Source organism: Bombina bombina, chromosome 7 (genome assembly GCF_027579735.1).
Source record: "Bombina bombina isolate aBomBom1 chromosome 7, aBomBom1.pri, whole genome shotgun sequence".
In the NCBI taxonomy this organism is placed as follows: Eukaryota; Metazoa; Chordata; class Amphibia; order Anura; family Bombinatoridae; genus Bombina; species Bombina bombina.
In genome coordinates this window covers 529,874,858-529,893,822 of record NC_069505.1, presented here as the reverse complement: position 1 = coordinate 529,893,822, position 18,965 = coordinate 529,874,858, and positions in this window count along the sequence as shown.

Below are 18,965 nucleotides of genomic sequence, written 5' to 3'. Positions count from 1 at the left end.
TTTTGGAAGTAGTTTTTAGTTTGTTTTTAGTTTTAGCTATTTTAGGGGGATATCTGTGTGTGCAGGTGACTATTACTGTGCATAATTATTAGGCAACTTAACAAAAAACAAATATATACCCATTTCAATTATTTATTTTTACCAGTGAAACCAATATAACATCTCAACATTCACAAATATACATTTCTGACATTCAAAAACAAAACAAAAACAAATCAGTGACCATATAGCCACCTTTCTTTGCAAGGACACTCAAAAGCCTACCATCCATGGATTCTGTCAGTGTTTTGATCTGTTCACCATCAACATTGCGTGCAGCAGCAACTACAGCCTCCCAGACACTGTTCAGAGAGGTGTACTGTTTTCCCTCCTTGTAAATCTCACATTTGATGATGGACCACAGGTTCTCAATGGGGTTCAGATCAGGTGAACAAGGAGGCCATGTCATTAGATTTTCTTCTTTTATACCCTTTCTTGCCAGCCACGCTGTGGAGTACTTGGACGCGTGTGATGGAGCATTGTCCTGCATGAAAATCATTTTTTTCTTGAAGGATGCAGACTTCTTCCTGTACCACTGCTTGAAGAAGGTGTCTTCCAGAAACTGGCAGTAGGACTGGGAGTTGAGCTTGACTCCATCCTCAACCCGAAAAGGCCCCACAAGCTCATCTTTGATGATACCAGCCCAAACCAGTACTCCACCTCCACCTTGCTTGCGTCTGAGTCGGACTGGAGCTCTCTGCCCTTTACCAATCCAGCCACGGGCCCATCCATCTGGCCCATCAAGACTCACTCTCATTTCATCAGTCCATAAAACCTTAGAAAAATCAGTCTTGAGATATTTCTTGGCCCAGTCTTGACGTTTCAGCTTGTGTGTCTTGTTCAGTGGTGGTCATCTTTCAGCCTTTCTTACCTTGGCCATGTCTCTGAGTATAGCACACCTTGTGCTTTTGAGCACTCCAGTGATGTTGCAGCTCTGAAATATGGCTAAACTGGTGGCAAGTGGCATCTTGGCAGCTGCACGCTTGACTTTTCTCAGTTCATGGGCAGTTATTTTGCGCCTTGGTTTTTCCACACGCTTCTTGCGACCCTGTTGACTATTTTGAATGAAACGCTTGATTGTTCGATGATCACGCTTCAGAAGCTTTGCAATTTTAAGAGTGCTGCATCCCTCTGCAAGATATCTCACTATTTTTTACTTTTCTGAGCCTGTCAAGTCTTTCTTTTGACCCATTTTGCCAAAGGAAAGGAAGTTGCCTAATAATTATGCACACCTGATATAGGGTGTTGATGTCATTAGACCACACCCCTTCTCATTACAGAGATGCACATCACCTAATATGCTTAATTGGTAGTAGGCTTTCGAGCCTATACAGCTTGGAGTAAGACAACATGCATAAAGAGGATGATGTGGTCAAAATACTCATTTGCCTAATAATTCTGCACTACCTGTATGTATACAATATGTATTTAAGTGTGTGTATATGTCTGTAAATACATATATACACCTATATATACAACAAATACATATTTACACATATATAATCATATAATCACATATATTATACATACACACTCACTGGCCACTTTATTAGGTACACCTTGCTAGTACTGGGTTGGACCCCTTTTTACCTTTAGAACTGCCTTAATTCTTCATGGCATAGATTCGACAAGGTGTTGGAAACATTCCTCAGAGATTTTGGTCCATATTGACATGATAGCATCACGCAGTTGCTGCAGATTTGTTGGCTGCACATCCATGATGCAAATCTCCCGTTCCACCACATCCCAAAGGTGCTCTATTGGCTTGAGATTTGGGGACTGTAGGCCACTGGAGTACAGTGAACTCATTGTTATGTTTAAGAAACCGGTTTGAGATCATTTGAGCTTTGAGACATGGTGCATTATCTTGCTGGAAGTAGCCATCAGAAGATGGGTATACTGTAGTCATAAAGGGATGGACATGGTCAGCAAAAATACTCAGGTAGGCTGTGGTGTTTAAACGATGTTCAATTGGTACTAAGGGGCCCCAAGTGTGCCAATAAAATATCCCCCACACCATATACCTTATACCACCAGCCTGAACCATTGAAACAAGGCAGGATGGATCCATTCTTTCATGTTGTTTACACCTAATTTTGACGCTACAATTTGAATGTCGCAGCTGAAATCAAGACTCATCAGACCAGGCAACGTTGTTTCCAATTTTTTATTGTCTAATTTTGGTGAACTTATGTGAATTGTAGGATCAGTATCCTGTTTTTAGCTGACAGGAGTGGCACCAAGAGTGGTCTGCTGCTGCTGTAGCCTGGTTTGTCGTGTTAAGCATTCAGAGATGGTACTCTGCATACCTTGGTTGTAACAAGTGGTTATTTGAGTTAATGTTGCCATTCTATCATCTCGAACCTGTCCATTCTCCTCTGACCTCAACAAGGCATTATCGTCCACACAACTCGCGCTTACTGGATATTTTCTCTTTTTCAGACCATTCTCTGTAAACCCTAGAGATGGTTGTGTGTGAAAATCCAAGTAGATCAGCAGTTTTTTTAAATACCCAGACCAGCCCGTCTGGCACCAACAACCATGTCACATTTAAAGTCACTTAAAGCCCCATTCTTCCCCATTCTGATGCTTGGTTTGAACTTCAGCAAGTCATCTTCACCATGTCTAGATGCCTAAATGCATTGAGTTGCTGCCATGTAATTGGCTGATTAGCATTTTGTCTTACCAAGCAATTGAACAGATGTACCTAATAAAATTGCCGGTAAGTGTGTGTATGTATATATATATATATATATATATATATATATATATATATATATATATGCGCACACGCACATATTTAGACATGTATGAATGTATGCATCTTTATATTAAAGCCCTTTGCAAGGATTTTCTTTTTTATTTAATTTTTTATGTGTTTTGTGCAACTTTTAACAGTAAACTAGAGTTCTGAAGTCGTGCTATTCCAACGTATGTTAAATTAAATTGCGCTCAAGCGAACGCGTTGACTTTAAAACCATGATACTTTTGATGCGTGCAAAAAGCTGTGATAAATCCCTTTTTGCTTGTGCACAAAAGTTACTGTGCTAATCATAATCTAGCTCAAAGTGTTTTATCAAAATATCATAATTTATATTTGGCATGATAAATTGTATCGCACAAGCAACAACGTGTTGGTACCATTAAATAGTAATATTTAAACTATTTTATTATACTTTAGTATGTAAAATAAATAACATTCAACTGAATGTACATTGTAAACAATGAGTCTTGGGCAAAGTACTGCATGACCTAGTAGCTACGTCCATTTGGCATAAGGGTTAAATACTTTCTGTGTTGCTATGAATAGAGTTTTATGCTGTGATTTCTTAAATAAGAGCTTTAGATCATTAGAGTGTTTAACAAAGAAATTAAAAAAAAGTTATATTGTTCATTTGCAGATCAGCTATGGTTCCACAGACCCTTTGTTGAGCAACCATATGAAATTTCCTTATTTTTACCGAACAGTCCCAAGTGAAACCCATCTTTACACTGTTTTGAGCTCTTTGCTGAAACACTTTGGCTGGACTTGGATAGGCATAATTTACTCAGACGATGAAAGCAGTGGAAACGCCATAGAAAAACTTAAAAGAATTATAGTCAACAATGGAGGGTGCATTGATTTTACCGAAAAGTTTTTAAGCTCATCCACATACAAAAGAGAGGTATATATTAGGATGGCTCAGAAAATTGTTCGCTCTACAGCTACTGTAATTTTGTTTTTGGCTGACCTGCAATTTTCATTTGGTTTCTACACTCTGATGAGCAAATTCATTGTCTCCAATAAAGTCTGGGTCATTATATCAGATATGGAACACCTGCTTACGCCAACCATAAATGACCTGGATCTTACGCCATTCCATGGGAGCCTGGGGTTTCAGTTAAGCAGCAGAGAAATTCCTGGGTTGATGTCATATTTCTGGAATGTAACTCTAGATGGTTATCCAAAAAGTCTCTTCAGTATGGTATACAATGCCATGATCAACAAATGCCAAGAAAGCAATGGTCATTTGCTTTATGAGACATGCAAACATGACACTGAAAATATGAAGGAAATGCTTGGTACGCAGACATCCATAGCAAGTTATCGCATATATAACGCCATTTATGCGTTGGCCTATGCATTGCATGAGCTACTTTTAACCAAAAATCATCAATATAATTCCATAAACACAGATGCAAATAAGAAAAACTTTCTTGACTTCCATCCATGGCAGGTACCTTCAATAGAGTAAATATTTTAGGACAAGTGTTTATTTACTGTAGATTTGGGAATAGCAGTTATAAAATACATCTCACAATGCAATTCCCCATCATTTTACTGATGCAAATGAAAAAACAATGCAATGTAATTTGATTTATTTTGCTTGGCTTTGCTACAAAATTCCTTGCTTTTGCTGTAACAAGAAGGGTTAAATAGCAAATTCTGTGCCCTAAGTATGCTGCAAAATATGCATATTGACTGACTAAGCTACAAATAGTATATCTTTGATTATGGATAGGTAATGGATATATGATAGACAGCTGATAGATAAATAGATAGATAGATAGATAGATAGTATGCTCACTGTTAAAGGGATATGAAACCTAAAATGTATTTTGTGATTCAGACAGAGAACTCCATTTAAAAAAAAAAAGGTTCCAATTTACTTCTATTACTAAATTTGCTTTAAGATACAAAAGGAGACAGTGCAATCCTCAACCCAAGGTAGTATTTATTCAAATAAATTGCAGAACACGCTAGTAGTAATATACTCACTAGACGTTAAAATTCAAAAAGCCCCAATAACATAGATTCAGAATGGACAGAAGGTAACAAATGGAGTCAGCGTCTTTGCCAGATCGCAAATGGATAGTTCCGTTTGAAATTTGAAGTTCCCGGCTGTCGGCACAAGGAATTCAGCTGATGTCACACCAAGGCCTCTTCTTCGGATCCTCGTTCAGGACAAAGACTCAACGCGTTTCGCCGGTAGAGTGCTCCAACTTTCTCAAGAGTGTATAGTTCCTCCTTATGTTACAACTTTTGCAGTCTCCTCACTGGTCCCAAGTTTTGTAGTACAAGAGTGTGTCTCTCAGCAAATTTAGATGACAATAGGCCGTTTATGTTCTCAGTCAAATTTATTTATTTATAAAATATTTTACCAGGAAGGATACATTAAGATTTCTCTCGTTTTCAAGTATGTCCTGGGAATTAAAAATAATCACTAAATTTGCTTTGTTACCATGATTTTCTGTGTTGAAGTGATACCTAGGTAGGCATCTGTAGCACTACATGGCAGGAAATAGTGCTGCCATCCAGTGCTCTTGCAAATGGATAACATTCCTGCAAAATTGCTGCCATATAGTGCTCCAAAAATTAATAGAAGAAAATTAGAAAGTTGTTTACAATTGTATGCTCTATCTGAATCACAAAAGAAATATTTGGGGTTTCATATCCATTTAAATCTTATTTTCTTCCCCTACAGCTTCACAAATTTTTAAAGGTCATCAATTTCACTAACACTGCTGGAGAAAACACATATTTTGATGAGAACAAAGAAGTACCGGCTTCATTTGATATCATCAATTGGGTGTATAACTCTAGGAAAACGCTTGCTGGAGTAAAGGTTGGGAAAGCCACATTTAGAACCCAAGAAGACATATTCATCAACAAATCTGCCATTGTCTGGTCCACAAACTTCTCTCAGGTGCTGTATGTATTTTAGTTGACATAAAAGGTTATTTGAAATTTGCCTCAAAATCCCTTTTCTAGAGTTTATTTTCTTTATAGAATGTAGAGGAAACGCATTTTCTTCAATACAGTAAAGGGACACTAAAACCAAATTTTTTCTTTTATGATTCAGATAGAGCAGCAACTTTCTAATTTACTCCTATTATCAATTGTTCTTCATTCTCTTGCTATCTTTATTTGAAAAAGCTGGAATATAAGCTTAAGAGCCGGCCCATCTTTGTATCAGCACCTGGGTAGTGCTTTCTGATTGGTGGTTAAATGTAGCCACCAATCAGCAAGTGCTATTAAGGGTCCTAAACCATAAATGGCCCGTCTCCTATGCTTGCATACCGGCATTTAAAAAGTTGCTTAAAATTGCATACTCTATCTGAATCATGAAATAAAAAATCTGGGTTCAGTACCCCTTTACAAGTTGAGCGGTATTTCGTGTTTTTGCTATAGCCCTCCCTCGTGCAAACACCATAACATATTCGCAAAAGCTCTAACCCAAGATTAAATTCTTAATATATCATATTCCAATGTTTTCGTAAAGCAATGTAAATATTTCTATATAAATCTGATGTTTTTTTAAATATATATTATATATATATATATATATATATATATATATCTATACAGTATATATATATATATATATATATATATATATATATATATATATATATATATATATATATATATATATATATATATATATATATATATATATTTAAATATAAAAGGAAAAAGGAATCCGGACAAAGGCTCAAAGCACAAGACCTTTGATTCAACTATAAAAACAGGTCAGAAAATTCACAGCATAATCAGGCAGATAAAGCGGAGTTGTGGGACCGGTAGGAAAACTGTAGTGGGTGACTGACGCGTTTCAGCTCTGTTGGAGCCTTAATCATAGACTGTTTAGTGCCCTATAGCATAATGCTTGTTAATAAAGGCATTCATTGGATACATGGGGCTCCTACTATGGACCAATGGCTAAGCTGGACGTGAACACACCCACCATATATTAGATTAGTACTACAGTCTATAATCCAACTAAATTCCTAACATAATGGCTACTTAGCTATATTTTAAATACTGGGTTCATCTATTGTAAAGTATTGGAATGTAAAATGAGATATATATATATATATATATATATATATATATATATATATATATATATATATGTGTACATAGAGCATATTCTGCTATGTACAAAACATTGGAATGTGAAATATTTACAGTAAATACATAGTTAAAACCATTAATAAATATGAATATTGCATAAATATGCTTCTACATGTTTTCATCTACTTAACGGCAAAGGGCTCTTATGCACTTATATATGTCTGTGTGTATATATATATATTAATATAGATGTACACACACATATACAGTATATATATATATATATATATATATATATATATATATATATATATATATATATATATATATATATATATATATATATATAATACACACACACACATATTTAGACATATATATATACACACATATTTAGACATATACTGTATACATATACACACGCATATATATATATATATATATATATATATATAATACACACACACACATATTTAGACATATATATATACACACATATTTAGACATATACTGTATACATATACACACGCACATATATATATATATATATATATATATATATATATATATATATATATATATATATATATATACATATACATATACACATATACATCTTTAACAATGTATATGTATGTATCTATCTTAAAGCCCTTTGCAGTCTTTTTTTTTCTAAAACTGAGATCTCATATATTTGAGCCCTTATAACTTTTGTGTGCAATATTTTTTTTCAAATCATTTTTTCAGACAGTGTTAATATGAGTGTAACTTACTTTGTAATGTATTTTTTTAAGTGTTTTGTGCAACATTTTTTTTTTTTGTAAAACAGTTAACCAGAGCTCTGAGGTTGCGGTAAGGACTGAAGCGTAAATCGCATTTCCCTTTATCACCCATTCCCCAGTTTTGCATAACCAACATGGTTATATTAATATACTTTTTACCTCTGTGATTACCTTGTATCTAAGCCTCTGCAGACTGCCCCTTTATTTCAGTTCTTTTGACAGGCTTGCATTTAAGCCAATCAGAGCTGACTTATAAATAACTTCACGGGAGTGAGCACAATGTTATCTACATGACACACATAAACTAGTGCTGTCTTGCTGTAAAAAAACTATCAAAACTGAAAAAAACTGAATTTATGCTTACCTGATAAATTACTTTCTCTTACAGGTGTATTCAGTCCACGGATTCATCCTTACTTGTGGGATATTCTCATTCCCTACAGGAAATGGCAAAGAGAGCACACAGCAAAGCTGTCCATATAGCTCCCCTCAGGCTCCGCCCCCCCAGTCATTCGACCGACGGTTAGGAGAAAAAGGAGAACCATAGTGTGCAGTGGTGACTGTAGTTATTGTAAATTAAATTTGAACCTGACTTAAATATCAGGGCGGGCCGTGGACTGAATACACCTGTAAGAGAAAGTAATTTATCAGGTAAGCATAAATTCTGTTTTCTCTTACTTGGTGTATTCAGTCCACGGATTCATCCTTACTTGTGGGATACCAATACCAAAGCAATAGGACACGGATGAAGGGAGGGAACAAGTCAGGTAACCTAAACGGAAGGCACCACAGCTTGCAAAACCTTTCTCCCAAAAATAGCCTCCGAAGAAGCAAAAGTATCGAATTTGTAAAATTTGGCGAATGTATGCAGTGAAGACCAAGTCGCTGCCTTACAAATCTGTTCAACAGAAGCCTCATTCTTGAAAGCCCATGTGGAAGCCACAGCTCTGGTGGAATGAGCAGTAATTCGTTCAGGAGGTTGTTTTCCAGGAGTCTCATAAGCCAATCGGATGATGCTTTTCAGCCAGAAGGAAAGAGAGGTAGCAGTCGCTTTCTGACCTCTCCTCTTACCAGAATACACAACAAACAAGGATGATGTTTGTCTGAAAAGTAATTTATCAGGTAAGCATAAATTCTGTTTTCTCTTGCAAGGTGTATCCAGTCCACGGATTCATCCTTACTTGTGGGATACCAATACCAAAGCTTTAGGACACGGATGAAGGGAGGGAACAAGACAGGTAACCTAAACGGAAGGCACCACTGCTTGCTAAACCTTTCTCCCAAAAATAGCCTCCGAAGAAGCAAAAGTATCGAATTTGTAAAATTTGGCAAAAGTATGCAGTGAAGACCAAGTCGCTGCCTTACAAATCTGTTCAACAGAAGCCTCATTCTTGAAGGCCCAAGTGGAAGCCACAGCTCTGGTGGAATGAGCTGTAATTCGTTCAGGAGGCTGCTGCCCAGCAGTCTCATAAGCCAATCGGATGATGCTTTTCAACCAAAAGGAAAGAGAGGTAGCCGTCGCTTTTCGACCTCTCCTCTTACCAGAATAGACAACAAACAAAGATGATGTTTGTCTGAAAACAAAATTTATGCTTACCTGATAAATTCCTTTCTCCTGTAGTGTGGTCAGTCCACGGGTCATCATTACTTCTGGGATATTATCTCCTCCCCTACAGGAAGTGCAAGAGGATTCACCCAGCAGAGCTGCTATATAGCTCCTCCCCTCTACGTCACCTCCAGTCATTCGACCAAAGGACCAACGAGAAAGGAGAAGCCCAAGGGTGTAGTGGTGACTGGAGTATAATCCAAAAAAAATCTTTAGCCTGCCATAAAAAACAGGGCGGGCCGTGGACTGACCACACTACAGGAGAAAGGAATTTATCAGGTAAGCATAAATTTTGTTTTCTCCTGTTAAGTGTGGTCAGTCCACGGGTCATCATTACTTCTGGGATACCAATACCAAAGCAAAAGTACACGGATGACGGGAGGGACAGGCAGGCTCTTTATACGGAGGGAACCACTGCCTGAAGAACCTTTCTCCCAAAAACAGCCTCCGAAGAAGCAAAAGTGTCAAATTTGTAAAATTTGGAAAAAGTATGAAGAGAAGACCAAGTTGCAGCCTTGCAAATCTGTTCAACAGAAGCCTCATTCTTAAAGGCCCAAGTGGAAGCCACAGCTCTAGTAGAATGAGCTGTAATTCTTTCAGGAGGCTGCTGTCCAGCAGTCTCATAGGCTAATCGTATTATGCTACGAAGCCAAAACGAGAGAGAGGTAGCCGAAGCTTTTTGACCTCTCCTCTGGCCAGAATAAACGACAAACAGGGAAGACGTTTGCCGAAACTCCTTAGTTGCCTGTAGATAAAATTTCAGGGCACGGACTACATCTAGATTGTGTAGCAGACATTCCTTCTTCGAGGAAGGATTAGGACAGAAGGATGGAACAACAATCTCTTGATTGATATTCCTGTTAGTGACCACCTTAGGTAGGAACCCAGGTTTAGTACGCAGAACTACCTTGTCTAAATGAAAAATCAGATAAGGAGAATCACAATGTAAGGCAGATAACTCAGAGACTCTTCGAGCTGAGGAAATAGCCATTAAAAACAGAACTTTCCAAGATAACAACTTGATATCAATGGAATGAAGGGGTTCAAACGGAACACCCTGTAAAACATTAAGAACTAAGTTCAAACTCCATGGTGGAGCAACAGTTTTAAACACAGGCTTGATCCTAGCTAAAGCCTGACAAAAAGCTTGAACGTCCGGAACTTCTGACAGACGTTTGTGCAAAAGAATAGACAGAGCTGAAATCTGTCCCTTTAAAGAACTAGCGGATAACCCCTTTTCTAAACCTTCTTGTAGAAAAGACAATATCCTTGGAATCCTAACCTTACTCCATGAGTAACTCTTGGATTCGCACCAATATAAGTATTTACGCCATATTTTATGGTAAATCCTTCTGGTAACAGGCTTCCTAGCCTGTATTAAGGTATCAATAACTGGCTCAGAAAACCCACGTTTTGATAAAATCAGGCGTTCAATTTCCAAGCAGTCAGCTTCAGAGAAGTTAGATTTTGATGTCTGAATGGACCCTGAATCAGAAGGTCCTGTTTCAGAGGTAGAGACCAAGGCGGACAGGATGACATGTCCACTAGATCTGCATACCAAGTCCTGCGTGGCCATGCAGGTGCTATTAGGATCACTGATGCTCTCTCCTGCTTGATTCTGGCAATCAATCGAGGAAGCATCGGGAAGGGTGGAAACACATAAGCCATCCCGAAGGACCAAGGTCCTGTCAAAGCATCTATCATAACCGCTCCCGGATCCCTGGATCTGGACCCGTAGCGAGGAAGCTTGGCGTTCTGACGAGACGCCATGAGATCTATCTCTGGTTTGCCCCAACGTCGAAGTATCTGGGCAAAGACCTCCGGATGAAGTTCCCACTCCCCCGGATGAAAAGTCTGACGACTTAAGAAATCCGCCTCCCAGTTCTCCACTCCTGGGATGTGGATTGCAGACAGATGGCAAGAGTGAGACTCTGCCCAGCGAATTATCTTCGATACTTCCATCATTGCTAGGGAGCTTCTTGTCCCTCCCTGATGGTTGATGTAAGCTACAGTCGTGATGTTGTCCGACTGAAACCTGATGAACCCCGAGTTGTTAACTGGGGCCAAGCCAGAAGGGCATTGAGAACTGCTCTCAATTCCAGAATGTTTATTGGAAGGAGACTCTCCTCCTGATTCCATAGTCCCTGAGCCTTCAGAGAATTCCAGACAGCGCCCCAACCTAGTAGGCTGGCGTCTGTTGTTACAATTGACCAGTCTGGCCTGCTGAATGGCATCCCCCTGGACAGGTGTGGCCGTTAAAGCCACTATAGAAGAGAGTTTCTGGTCTCTTGATTCAGATTCAGAGTGGGGGACAAATCTGAGTAATCCCCATTCCACTGACTTAGCATGCACAATTGCAGCGGTCTGAGATGTAGGCGTGCAAAAGGTACTACGTCCATTGCCGCTACCATTAAGCCGATCACCTCCATGCATTGAGCTACTGACGGGTGTTGAATGGAATGAAGGACCCGGCATGCATTTTGAAGCTTTGTTAACCTGTCTTCTGTCAGGTAAATCTTCATTTTTACAGAATCTATCAGAGTCCCCAAGAAGGGAACTCTTGTGAGTGGAAAGAGAGAACTCTTCTTTTCGTTCACCTTCCATCCATGCGACCTTAGAAATGCCAGTACTAACTCTGTATGAGACTTGGCAGTTTGAAAGCTTGAAGCTTGTATCAGAATGTCGTCTAGGTACGGAGCTACCGAAATTCCTCGCGGTCTTAGTACCGCCAGAAGAGTACCCAGAACCTTTGTGAAGATTCTTGGAGCCGTAGCCAGTCCGAATGGAAGAGCTACAAACTGGTAATGCCTGTCTAGAAAGGCAAACCTTAGATACCGGTAATGATCTCTGTGAATCGGTATGTGAAGGTAAGCATCCTTTAAATCCACTGTGGTCATGTACTGACCCTCTTGGATCATGGGCAGAATTGTTCGAATCGTTTCCATCTTGAACGAAGGAACTCTTAGGAATTTGTTTAGGATCTTTAAATCCAAGATTGGCCTGAAAGTTCCCTCTTTTTTGGGAACTACAAACAGATCTGAGTAAAACCCTTGTCCTTGTTCCGACCGCGGAACTGGATGGATCACTCCCATTAATAAAAGATCTTGTACGCAGCGTAGGAACGCTGCTTTCTTTATTTGGTTTGTTGATAACCTTGACAGATGAAATCTCCCTCTTGGGGGAGAGGATTTGAAGTCCAGAAGGTATCCCTGAGATATGATCTCTAACGCCCAGGGATCCTGAACATCTCTTGCCCAAGCCTGGGCGAAGAGAGAAAGTCTGCCCCCTACTAGATCCGGTCCCGGATCGGGGGCCCTCGATTCATGCTGTCTTAGGGGCAGCAGCAGGATTCCTGGCCTGCTTGCCCTTGTTCCAGGACTGGTTAGGTTTCCAGCCTTGTCTGTAGCGAGCAACAGCTCCTTCCTGTTTTGGTGCAGAGGAGGTTGATGCTGTTCCTGCTTTGAAATTACGAAAGGAACGAAAATTAGACTGTCTAGCCCTAGGTTTGGCTTTGTCCTGAGGCAGGGCATGGCCTTTACCTCCTGTAATGTCAGCGATAATCTCCTTCAACCCGGGCCCGAACAAGGTTTGCCCTTTGAAGGGTATATTAAGCAATTTAGATTTGGAAGTAACATCAGCTGACCAGGATTTTAGCCACAGTGCTCTGCGTGCCTGAATGGCAAATCCGGAATTCTTAGCCGTAAGTTTAGTTAAATGTACTACGGCATCTGAAATAAATGAGTTAGCTAACTTAAGGGTTCTAAGTTTGTCTGTAATCTCATCTAGTGTAGATGATTGAAGTGTCTCTTCCAGAGACTCAAACCAAAATGCTGCTGCAGCCGTGACAGGCGCAATACATGCAAGAGGTTGCAATATAAAACCTTGTTGAACAAACATTTTCTTAAGGTAACCCTCTAATTTTTTATCCATTGGATCAGAAAAGGCACAGCTATCCTCCACCGGGATAGTGGTACGCTTAGCTAAAGTAGAAACTGCTCCCTCCACCTTAGGGACCGTTTGCCATAAGTCCCGTGTGGTGGCGTCTATTGGAAACATTTTTCTAAATATCGGAGGGGGGGAGAACGGTACACCGGGCCTATCCCACTCCTTAGTAACATTTTCAGTAAGTCTCTTAGGTATAGGAAAAACATCAGTACTCACCGGTACCGCAAAATATTTATCCAACCTACACATTTTCTCTGGTATTGCAACTGTGTTACAATCATTCAGAGCCGCTAACACCTCCCCTAGTAATACACGGAGGTTTTCCAGCTTAAATTTAAAGTTTGAAATATCTGAATCTAATCTATTTGGATCAGAACCGTCACCCACAGAATGAAGTTCTCCGTCCTCATGTTCTGCCGCCTGTGACGCAGTGTCTGACATGGCCCTAATATTATCAGCGCACTCTGTTCTCACCCCAGAGTGATCACGCTTGCCTCTAAGTTCTGGTAATTTAGCCAAAACTTCAGTCATAACAGTAGCCATATCCTGTAATGTGATTTGAAATGGCCGCCCAGATGTACTCGGCGCTACAATATCACGCACCTCCCGAGCGGGAGATGTAGGTACTGACACGTGAGGCGAGTTAGAGCTCGCTTCCATTGAGTCGTTAAAAATGGAGCCGTAAGCTACCGAAGCGGACGACAGCTAAAAGTAATTTACGGCTCCATTTTAGTACCAGGTTTCCATTGAAAAGATTAGCGTGTTGCGCGCAGTCGCTCTTTTCGGCTGTACGTAAGTTTGCGTTGCCAACCGATGTCGGATTTGTCGAAAAGCGCGCCATAACAAGTGCATTGCCATGGTAACCCGACCTCTGTCTATAAGAATAACGGTTTGCGCCTGCGCTCTTTACCTGTGATCGCCTCTAGAGAGAAAGACACGGGAGCTAGTTGCGTTGGTAGGAGTTTTGGGTTTTTGAGAGTTGTTTGAGAGTTAGTGGAGATTTTGATATTTGATTTTCATATATTCTTATTGTAGGCCTCATATAATATTAGGAACACACACACACATCCATACATTAGTTAATTAACACACATTAGTTTATACACACAAATACACACACACACACATACACACTTTTATTTGATACAAACACATTCACATTTTTTTTTTCATTAACCCCCATATCCCCATCTTCCTTTATTACTCCTTTCATTAATCCCCTTATTCCACTTCCCATCCCCCCTTTGACTACCCTTCCCTTCCTCACTATATAACTTGTTTTTTTATATATATATTTTTCCCATCCTATTTTTTTTTTTTTAGATCCCATATTTTTTGGTTCATTTGACTATATAGCTCACCCCTTTCTTCATTTGCATCCCTTATTATTTTTCTATAATTTTGTTCTAATCCTCCTTAGTTTTTCCTTTTTCATTTACATCCCTTTGTTTATTTTCACCCCCACAATTTTTTTTTTTTTGAGGGATATAGAATAGAGATAGTTAGGGTCTAGATAGGTTAGGTAGTTAGTTTTGGGGCTATTTAATTTAGGGTTTAGTTAGGTGAATTAGTGTAGTTAGGTGAGCTAGGGACTTTAGTGTTAGGTTAGAGTTAGGGAGGAAGGAGAAAGGGATGGATAGGCCTAGTGGAGTTGGGAAGGGGGTGGCTAGGGGGAGGGCAGTGGTGAGGGTGGATAGAGGGAGGGGGAGGGGGGAAGTAGGGAGTAGTATGGGCAGGAATAGGGGCCGAGGTTTGGGTGGAGGATTTGTCCTTCCTCAAACCCTGGCAGAGGAGGGAAGGAGAGAGGGTGGAAGAGGAATGGAGGTGGGAGGAGTGAGGAGGAGTCAGCCTCAGCTAGGCACAAAAAGAAAAGGGAAAGTGGGGCAGACTGTGGCAACTGGGGGTGGGGCTGGTGGTAGCCTGTCACAGCCTGCAGGGACAGAGGAGGTAGAGAGGGCTGGTCCCCAGTCACAGGAGGGAGAGTCTGTGTCTGCTGGCCCTTCAGGTGTGAAGGGCAGGCTTAGAGAGGAGAGGTACTCTGAGGAGGAGAAGGAGGCTCTTGTTGAGGCATACTTGGAGAGGGCAGCTCAGCTGGAGAACCCTAACCTGAGGCCGGCTGTCCGGAATAAGCTGTGGGAGGAGATTCGAGTGGCAGTCAGCTGCTTAGGACGTAATCGTTCTATTGCCAGCATTAAACACCGCTATCATGACTGCAGGAGGGAAACCAAAGCTAAGCTGGCACAGCAGGCCAAATATGCACGTGGGACAGGTGGTGGTCCTAGCAAGAGGATACACCTAAGGTCATGGGAGGAGATGATGGCCAATGTCATCTCAGATGAATCTGTTTACGGATGTAAGGGGACAATGGACACATCAGTGCCAGCTGAAGAGGTCCATGAAGGTGAATATTAAATATCATATGTAATAAATGTTTTATTTCTAACAAATATATGTTAACATCAGAAATATATATCGGCTTTGTTTTTTAAAATATAAATGTAATCATACACATGTGTAATACAGAATATAGAATGTTCATATATTATATATGTTTAGTAATCAATTGTGTTCAAGCATCAGTGGAAAACATACCTAGGTAGGATTAGTACAAGTAATGTTTTACATGGTTCAAAGTCTAATTTGCACAGTAACTTAAAGTGATAGTAAACCCAATTTTTTTATTTCATGATTCAGATAGAGCAGCAATTTTAAGCAACTCTCTAATGTACTACTATTATAGATATTTCTTTGTTCTCTTGGTATCTTTTTCTGAAAAAGTAGGAATGTAAGCTATGGAGACTTTGCATTTTTTGTTCAGAACCCTGGCTAGCGCTCGTGATTGGTGGCTACATTTAGCCACCCAATAAGCAACAGCAACCCAGGTTCTGAAACAAATATTGTCTGGCTCTTAAGCTTTACATTCTTGCTTCTCAAATAAAGATACCAAGAGAAGGAAGAAAATATGATAATAGGAGTAAAATATTAAATGTTGACTAAATTTGCATGCTCTGTCTGAATCATGAAAGTTTAATTTGTACTTCATTGCCCCTTTAATGGCATCTTAACATAGTTGTAGTGGATATATTCATCTGCTCAAACAAGCAAGGGTATAGATTTAAATTCTTTCTATCTATATCATATATATGGACTATGTGTAATACAAAGAGTCGCTTAGAGGCACAATCTTTAAATATACACCTCTGGTTAAATATGTTTAAGTTCATACAGAAATTATATATATATATATATATATATATATATATATATATATATATATATATATATATATATATATATAAAACTATATCTATAAAATTGATTTTCAAATGTTAGATGTTTCATCAGATTAATTTATAATTACAATTTATTTTTCAGAATTGGAACATGAGTATGAGTCCTCAACAAGACCGGAGGCCAGTGATGTTCCGGAATTCAGTGAGGAGGAGGAGGGGGATGTTATTGAAGCTGGATACTCCTACCTCAGCATACTTGAAGGAGATGAGCAACAGCCACTGGCCTATGAGGTTGAAAATGTTCCTGGCCCATCCCCATATTCATCTGGGAGGACATATCATCAGATGCAGCCTCCACCACCACAGCATTATCAGATGCATCCTCCACCACAGCATTATCAGATGCATCCTCCAACGCAGCATTATCAGATGCATCCTCCAACGCAGCATTATCAGATGCATCCTCCAACGCAGCATTATCAGATGCATCCTCCAACGCAGCATTATCAGATGCATCCTCCACCACCACAGCATCGGCAGATGCCTCCTTCATCACCACAGCATCAGCAGATGCATCCTCCACCACCACAGCATCAGCAGATGCCTCCTTCATCACCACAGCATCAGCAGATGCATCCTCCATCACCACAGCATCAGCAGATGCATCCTTCATCACCACAGCATCAGCAGATGCATCCTCCATCACCACAGCATCAGCAGATGCATCCTCCACCGCAGCATATGTACTATATGCCACCTCAACAACACATTCAGCACCCTCCCATGGCACAACAAATGCCGCCACCACTACCACCACCACAACAATCACCACCACCCCCCACCAATGTCTGTCCTCAATTGGATATTGAGCCACCCACACAGTCCCCAAGACTGAGTGACGACAACCTCACACAGAGCCAGGAATATGTGCCGGAGACACCTATACAGCCACAAGTGCCCCCCATGGAATCCAATATCCCCGCGCAGTCCCAGCAGGATGCTCTACTGAGGCTCATTCACAGGGAGCTTAGACTTACTAGGCTCCAGCAGCAGCAGGATTTCAGGAGGCTACAGAGCCAGATGGACATACATAATGCTGCACTCGTCCGCCTGGCAGAGGCAGTGGAGAGGGTTGCAGATAGGCCGCAAACTCCCTCCTCACTCGCATCCTCCGTTATCTCCCTGCAGGACCCTGAATCACATCTTTTAGCCTCCCAGCCAGCTGGTGTGCGTCGCCCAAGACGCCACACTTCCATCCCAAGTACCTCTCCTCCAAAGGCCAAATCCCGCCGCAAGCATTAAGAAGTTTTTTTCTTTTTAAATTCTTTCAAGATATATAATATCTAATTTTTTTATGAAGCACTTTCTTAAGTGTGATTTCCATCTCATAAATATGCATATATTTTTCTAATCAAAATTAGAAAATATATTTCTAAATTGTTTTAATAGCTGTTTATTTTCAAAAACATTAACAGCTTTATTCATTTTTATTTCACATGATGTCAATTAATATGCAGGTGTAAATTGTTGATAAATGTATGTGTCCTTTTATTGAGGATATTATGCCGTTTAAGAATACTTGGGGATACGTGTCTGAAATTTATACAGTATATGCTATCTAACATTGGTCAACGTGACATGTGTAAATGTTATGATTTATATTCCACAAGCATATGTTGTTTGCTCCTTCAGATGAAGCTAATAAGGCTTATACAGTTATAGAAGAGTTGAAAAGTAAATATTCCTTCCTGTTGATATGGCCAAATACCTTGCATTCATTATAGTCCTATGTGGAATGTAATATCTGAAATATATACCTATCATGACTAACGCACTCCTTTTTGTCAAGATTATTATTCAATATTTAGAATAATTAGATAAATGTATCTTTATGATATTTAAGCACTGGTGTATACACAACATATATGTGATTGCCATGATATAGAGGTGATTAATACATTTTAATTGACATCATATGAACAGACACAGACTCTCCCTGGGACCAATGCACAATGCACTTTTAAATTGTTTCAATAACTCCATGTTAAAGACAATACTTCATATCTCTTGAAGTATGTCATATTAAGCACTTATGTATTTTGGTTAATAGTCTAAATATTGCAAATGTATTATCTGCTTTAGCAGACATGACATTACATATATTTTATAAATATTAGTACTATGACACATTATAACTTTAATGTGTCATCGTTTTGTATTGAATAAATATGATTTTCACATTGAAAATTACATTTGAATGAGGGTAAATCTGTAATAATAAAACTCATCTTCATGATAAAAAGATTTTTTCCTTTGACTTATTTTTCGATATTATTTTCTATGAGGTAACCATGCCATTCAAGTGTGCAATCTCAGGGGATTGTATGTATTGATAATGTATCTTTATTTTAAGGATTATATTATATCTGGATTTGTCTCTTTGAAATGAGCATCTGATATATTTCTTAAAGGGATAGCCTATTAAAAATAAAACTCAGGAATTAGAGCATGCAGTATTTATA